Source organism: Sciurus carolinensis, chromosome 7, assembly GCF_902686445.1.
Source record: "Sciurus carolinensis chromosome 7, mSciCar1.2, whole genome shotgun sequence".
In the NCBI taxonomy this organism is placed as follows: Eukaryota; Metazoa; Chordata; class Mammalia; order Rodentia; family Sciuridae; genus Sciurus; species Sciurus carolinensis.
In genome coordinates this window covers 125,957,949-125,965,684 of record NC_062219.1, presented here as the reverse complement: position 1 = coordinate 125,965,684, position 7,736 = coordinate 125,957,949, and positions in this window count along the sequence as shown.

Below are 7,736 nucleotides of genomic sequence, written 5' to 3'. Positions count from 1 at the left end.
GGTCTTTCTAAGTTGCCTATTCTCAACTTTAATTCCTGATCTTGAGCTTGAAATTGGAATCTTCATACCTTAGCCAACTGAGTCTCTGGGATTACAGGCATGAGCCATCGCACCCAGCCAGAAAACAAATTATTTATAAACTTCTGTCCAGTTCTTGGTAAAAAATAAAATAAAATTAATTTAAAAATTAATTAATTAATTAAAATACTGTGCTCATTTGAAATGTAATAGGGGAAAATTATTAATACTGATCAGAGCAGAAGTTGTCACTGGGAATATGGACAGGGAGATGGAATTTTAGGATTTTATTGACATATATAAAGGCATAGGCTGGGAGACAGGGTTCTGGATTTCACATTTTGCTTCTCATACATTTAGAACGTTCAAGAGGATTCAGCCAGGGTGGTACACATTGGTAATCCTAGCAACTCATGAGACTGGGCACAAGTTCAAGGCCAGACTTAGCATATGTTTCAAATAAAAAATAAAAAGTACCAGGGATGTAGCTTAGTGGTAGAGGACCTCTGGGTTTAAAGCACAGTACCACCATCCCACCAAAAAGGAAAAACAAGTTCAGGAAGAAAGAAGATCTGAGACACCCACAGACACAGAACACAGCACTCCTCATGCCAGAAAACAGTACCTGCAGTGTGATTCTGAGGATCATCCCTCTCCACAATCCACCACACCACCTGGGAATGTGTTGGAACGCTGGCATACATGTGCTCCGATAGGACTTCAGCAAGCGGTTGAAGACATTCTTCAGAAACAGGACAGAACTTCTGGAGTCTACTGCTGACATATGCCCCACTTGACTGGCCAGTGAGGATTCAGGATTAAAGATCAACACCTTACTTTGTAATCTGGCCTTAGACATCATTTCCAGTCCATATTTTATTCCTATGATGAAAGACCCTAAATAAGCAAGTGGGCTGAAATCAAGATAAATTTTATTGCCAGGCATGGTGGCACACATGTGATCCCAGCAGCTTGTCAGGTTGAGATAGCAGGTTGCAAGTTCAAAGCCAGCCTCAGCAACTTAGCAAGAACCTGTCACTAAATAAAATATTTAAAAGTGCTGGGGATGTGACTCAGTGGTTAAGTGACCCTGGGTTCAATCCAGAGTTCAAAAAAAGTTGTGTATAATTTAAAGCCCAAACACCTCTACTATACCACATGACTCATACAACATTTCTCATTATTTTAGAATTTGGCTAGAGACACTTATTCAAAAAATCAAGATCTGTGTGTAAATGTGTGTGTGTGTGTGTGTGTGTGTGTGTGTGTGTGCTTATATCTAATTTTCAAAGTATTTTGCCTTTTTTCCTGGTATCTGGAATGGAATGGACCATGGCCAGCATTTGCAGGCAGAAAACCTAACTCTGGGAGCTTTTCTGCTTAAAGCTCCCTGCTTTCCCTCAGGGCAGTGTCTCTCCTGTATTTTGTACCTGAGAAGAAATATGGGTAAGGAATTGTGTTCCTCACCTAAAAAGCAGGTAAGAGACTAGCCTAAACCTATGTGTATATATGTAATATGCACATATATTACATATGAACAAAACCTTTTTATATCCTGATTGTTTATGGGGTGACTTTTCTCAGGCCTGGGGAAATCCTGGTTCACTTTATAACAAGGAATGACACCAGCCAGAAGCAATGTCCACCCTCCTTTACAAATCAGCAACAAACACAGGTTTCTATGTCATTTTCTAGACATAGCTGAATGTGGGTGATAGAAGCATGAAGCAGACAACTCTTTAATGGGGATAAAAGCAGTTCAAGGAAACAATCACTTATACCACCTTGAAGCACAGAGAATAGGAATTTGGAATTTAGACAGGAAGACTCAACCTTTTATGTTGGCAATGTGGATGACACTGGAGCCTACAGTGAAAAGGTTTTTACAAGTTTTTGAAAGAAAATTCATGTGAGTGGCACATAAACAATCAGTACCTGCACAGCATTTTCCAGGTGGCTTGTCAGCTGTGGCCTCAGCACATACATGTGTTACTAGCCTCCATGACAAGCATGATCCACCTTTGTCCTCTAAAATTATTCCCATTTTAGAGATGAGAAAACACAGGTTTCTGGATATTAAATGTCAACCCAGCTGCAAAGAGAACCACCCAGAGACAGAACTATATGAAATCCCTTCAAAGCTCCTCAAAGGTTGATTTGCTCCTGATATAGAGGATGTGTCTGAAGAAATATTATTTTCTCTCCGTTTTGAATAAAGTACTTAGACAAGACACCCCAGGAGCAAAACAAATGTTTGTTTGTTTTTTTTCTTTCCCCTCTTTCATGTTAAGTAACTATTCAATAACTGAGCTATCAACCAAAATTCCTTATGAGGTAATTGCTTGGAGATTACAGGGTACAAAAAAGCACATCACAGACTCAGAGTCTGAGTATGACTCAGAAAAGAAAGAAATTTAAAAGGCTCATAAGAAATTTTGAAGAAAAAGTATGTAAGTATTTCTAAAAATATATGTCCTTTTGTTGCTATCTCTATAACGTATCATTCAGAAAACAATAAATTATGATGCATATTTCTAGGATTTCCCAAATCTTATTCTATATATTTTGTAATAAAGTCCAAAATCCAGATAAGAGAACGAATGATTCACTGTCAATATCATTTTTAAAAAATCTTCAAGGAAGAGGAGTGGATGTTTTAGTGAATGTGTCATTCAACAATAAACTTAACCAATGATTTTGAGTAAATATATTCATTTTCCTGAAGCAATAGGAAAGTGAGATTTTCCTTATTTATATTCCCTGTTAGAATTTCCAAAGATAAGCCCTAGAATTTCATTTGAATTAACCTCCAAATACAAAACATACAAGATGCCTACAACACAAACCCAGGGAAATAAAAATGTAAAAATTCTATTTTATTAATTAAAAACAAAATCTTTTTTCTTGAAATCCAAATCTTTCTGCCTTTTTGGATACATTTTCTTATCTTTAAAGCCAGAAACAAAAAAAAAAAGAAAAGCAGGCAAATACCCTGAATTGCCAATTAATACAAGGGATCTATCTCTACAGCTAAGATTTCAATAATCATAAGAAATTCAAAATCTAAAAAAATATTTAAAATATTTAGAGAAATATAAAATTCCATCAGACACAACTAAATAAAACTGATGATGACATAAAGCAAGTAACATTCATAAACTCAAGAGTTTATTATTATTTGTGGAAATTCTTGCTATTGAAGATATATGATGCTCACTGTCACAGAGAATAACAGAAATTACAGCATTTGTGACCATGATAACACGTAAGAACACAACATTACTCATCCAAACACCTACCCTACAATTTCGGGGGCGTGGTTAAAGAGAATATACATCTCAGAAGAAGTAAATAATGATCTGTGGGAAAAATGGTTCCTAGGAGTTAGTCACATTTTTAGTTACAGCACATCTAGTTTAAGAAATAGAATAAAATGCCATGTTTGAGTTTTATATATGTGCAATATGTATGTGATATTTCACATATATGTTTAGAAAAAAATATGTAGAACTTCTGAGAAAACAAATATCATCAGAAGCACATAAAAATCTCACACATTCCATGTATACATGATAAAACTAATCCTTACAAAGAAAACTATTTTCCCCCAAATTAACCTAAATATATCCCTGTAAAATTGTTATGCACCTATATGAATACATCATAGTAGTTTCTACATTTATGTGTATCTATAAAGCAGTAATTTATAAAATTATAAATAAATGGAAGAGAGGAGGAAGGTTGGAGGAGAGGGAAAGAGGAACTACTGGGTACTGAAATGGAGCAAATTATACTTTTTGCTTGTATGATTATGTTAAAATGAAGTCAAATATTATTTATAACCACAATGCAATAATAAAAAATCAACATGCTTTACTTCTAATGAAATAAGAAACCAAATTATGAAGTTCTAAAATTCATCCACAGAATTATATATATAATTTTAGCTAAGAAATTATTCAATTATAAGAGCAAAAGGAGTACTTATTATTACCTGACATTCATGTATATTAGGAAACCATACTATTTCAATAATCATCAAGGAATCACAATATAAACTAAACCCATATATGAATCCACATGTATGTAAAAATCATACACTTAATTGCAATAGAAAAATCTAAATAAATCAAACCATAAGAAGGCCAATGTCACCAACTAACCTAGACCCTGTCTCAAAATGAAAAGTAAAAAGAACTAGGGATAAATCTCTGTAGTAAAGTATCCAAGGTTCAACTTCCAGGAAAACAATACAAAGAAAAGGAAAGAAAAAGAAAGTGAAAATGAAAATCAGCTAGCTCAGGAGGAAGCAGGTTCCTATAGCCACAGCTCCGCTCCTGCCGGAAAGTGGCCAGTGTAGGTGTGACCAGACAATGGGCCCACCTGTCAATCTCCAATGGGCCCACGTGTCAATCTCCAATGGGCCCACGTGTCAATCTCCAATGGGCCCACGTGTCAATCTCCAATGGGCCCACGTGTCAATCTCCAATGGGCCCACGTGTCAATCTCCAATGGGCCCACTGTCAATCTCCAATGGGCCCACGTGTCAATCTCCAATGGGCCCACGTGTCAATCTCCAATGGGCCCACGTGTCAATCTCCAATGGGCCCACTGTCAATCTCCAATGGGCCCACGTGTCAATCTCCAATGGGCCCACTGTCAATCTCCAATGGGCCCACTGTCAATCTCCAATGGGCCCACGTGTCCATCTCCAGTCTCTGGCAGCTGCTGGGCCACAGGCCACACCTGCCAGTGTCAGAGGTGGGGGTCAGGGTCCTGCAAGGATAAGGAAGAGCGAGGGTCTCCGCCACAGCGCGCTCCCGGGCTGGAGGCCGGCAGGACTGAGGGTGCCCTGCCCACAGCAGGGCTCGGCCTGCAGCCTCCGGCGGGCGGAGCACACGCTCTGCCAGCTCCGCTTCCTGCGCGGTCACCGCCATTCCCACAGCCCCCTACCCGGGCTCTGAGGCCACTGCCCGCTCACCATTTCCCGGTGCTCAGGAGCCAGTCCTGGTCCCTAGGGATCCTCAGCCTGCCCCGCAGAGCGACCTGGGGCTCCGAGGCAGGAGCAGGGACACAAAGGTGAATGGCTGATGGCGGCCTCCCGGGAGCAGGAAGGCTGCGAAGGCCCGCCCCCAACTCCCCGCAGCAGTCGCCATTGGACAGTTCTCAGCGCTCCTGATTGGACAGGGCCTCAGCCCTGCCCCTCCAGTCAGCGAGCGTTCTCTGTGAGTGACAGCAAGTAGTATCCAATCCAGGCACCAAGAACACCAGAATGACAGGTTCTTGGTTGCAGTTTTTGTTTGTATGTTTGTTTTGTTTTTGTTTTCTTTTGAGGTTTGGGAATGGCTCCCCAGAGTCTCAGGCTGCTGCTATTTAAGGCAATATTTCCTTCTGGAGGTGGGATCTACTCCAACCCGAACACTTCCATTTAACATATTGCACAAGGCATTTCAGTTTATGCTTTTTATCTGTTCTTGTTAGGAGATAGACTAAGCTTTGAATGGGAACAACCTCTTAAAGCAACATTATCCACTGAAAACAATACCTAAGGCACAAATGTAATTTAAATATTTCTAGTATTCACGTTGATAGCATAAAAAGAAAGAGTTGACGTTGATATCAATAACGTAACACAGCCTTTCCAGATTACTACCTTTATGTGACGTATGAAATGCTACCAATGGAGTGCATGTGTTTTGGGAACTACACGCTCACGTTTGCCTCTCTCCATCACACCTCATTTCACAGTAGCCACATTCCAGGTGTGAGGGCTATGAGTCCCTTGATGTCAGGGACTTAAAGGACCTGGTCTGTCTCTTTATATGCCCGTGTTGAGGGATACAGTTCCCCAATAATAATTCTCCTCAGGCTCCAAATTAGAAGAAACAAGACTCTGAGTGGGAGGAGGGAGCTCAAACCAGGAAGAGTCCAAAAGTAGCTCATTCTTTCTCACTTTAAAATGACCACAGGTTTTTCACATTGCAGATATCTAGAGCAGAAAAAACAACTTGGGTTTCTTAGGGATTAGGGACACAGCGTGCATTCTTCCATGGCCCTGACTCTATTGTTTACATACATGAAATTCAAACTTATTTGGCAATTTGGAGTTAGACATTAAGGCCAAGCTGTAATATCTGTTTCCTTCTGTGGACCTACTTTCACAATTAATAAGCAGGTGTGCTGGAACTCAGGATGAGTTCTGTCTGATTCCAAAGTCAAATCAGCTCCACTAGATCACAAGAATCTTGAAATATTTCTTATTCTCATCAGACTTGGAAAGTGACAATTATTCAAAACAGCAGGAATTGTGATATATGTACATGAAATCCAGTCCTGTGTATTACATAGCATAACACAAACAGAACATTCTCATATACATGTATCATCTTGGGGCTCCCATTCTAGAATCCAGGGAATCTGATTCAGTTTACAGCAATGGCAAACACCAGCTAGAATTTATCTGAACACCCATTTACATATCAAAATATAGGTTGATGTCAAATATGTGGGAAGTTAAATCAGGGTTTGTTAATTTTAGAACAGGCTGACCCAGAGGAATGTAAAGGACCACCAAGCCCTGTGTTTTCAAACCAAAGTGGGACATGGGCTATCGAGTCATGCAGCGGGAATTTTATATTGAGGGCATAGAGCAGAAGGAGGCCAAGGAGGAACATGTAATTATTGGCAGTACCATGAAACAGCAGATAATTGGAATCTGGATTTCCTACATGAAGCACTGACAGATTGTGTTTAGGCATGTGAATGCTCTGAGTGCCCATGATGAAAAGGTAGTATTCTTCTGAAGTAAAATGATATGTCAGACAATGGCTAAGCACTATCCAACCTTAGACCATGGACAAGAGATTAGCAATAAAAATAGCTTTCTTAAATGCCAAAACCCAGAGAATCCTGGCTGAGAGAAGCTGCTACAATCAGAGATTTCTTGTGCTGATGAAACTTCAGCAGCTCATCTGTGAAGTGATTTGCCTGTAGATAGTAAATTTTTGCACGTGCATATCCCTTAACTCAGTATTCCCTTTCCTGGGAGTCTGTCTTCAACAACCAACTAGTTTGCATTACCAGCTGAATTGTATCCTCACCCCAAATCTCATATGTTGATATTCCAAATACCTGGTGACTCCATTGAAATATATGGTCCCTAAATACATGATTAATGGTATTCCAGATAATTGGTGTAATGTCTAATCTTCTTATAAAAAACATCAATGAGGAAACAGAAGCATTGGAAAAAATGGCATGCAAACAGTCAGAAGATGGCAATGTACATGTCAAAGAGTGGGTCCAGAAGGAAAACATTCCAGGAAACACCATGATATAGAGACCCTGGAATCAGCACTGATGAATTTCTCTTTAACCCCATTTGTGGCATTTTCATGACAGCTAAACGATACTGATGGAACCCACTAGGTCACACACACAATGTCCCTGCAGCATGGGTGAATGAAGGTAGAAAAGAATCACGTCACATCCACCAGCACTGAAAGGCTGGACTACTTCAAGGAATGAGGTCTATTCCTGGATATTATAAAGACTTTGGGGACACACTTCTTACGTGATGGGGCTATCGAGGTTTATTTTGTGGCATGGTACAATCATGAAAAGCCAGTGGACTACTTCTACCTCATTTGTTTGTGTAAACTTTCTCTTCTTTGCATGAAACACTTTCTGGGGAAAGGTTAGGTTTTAAGTCTTCTAGA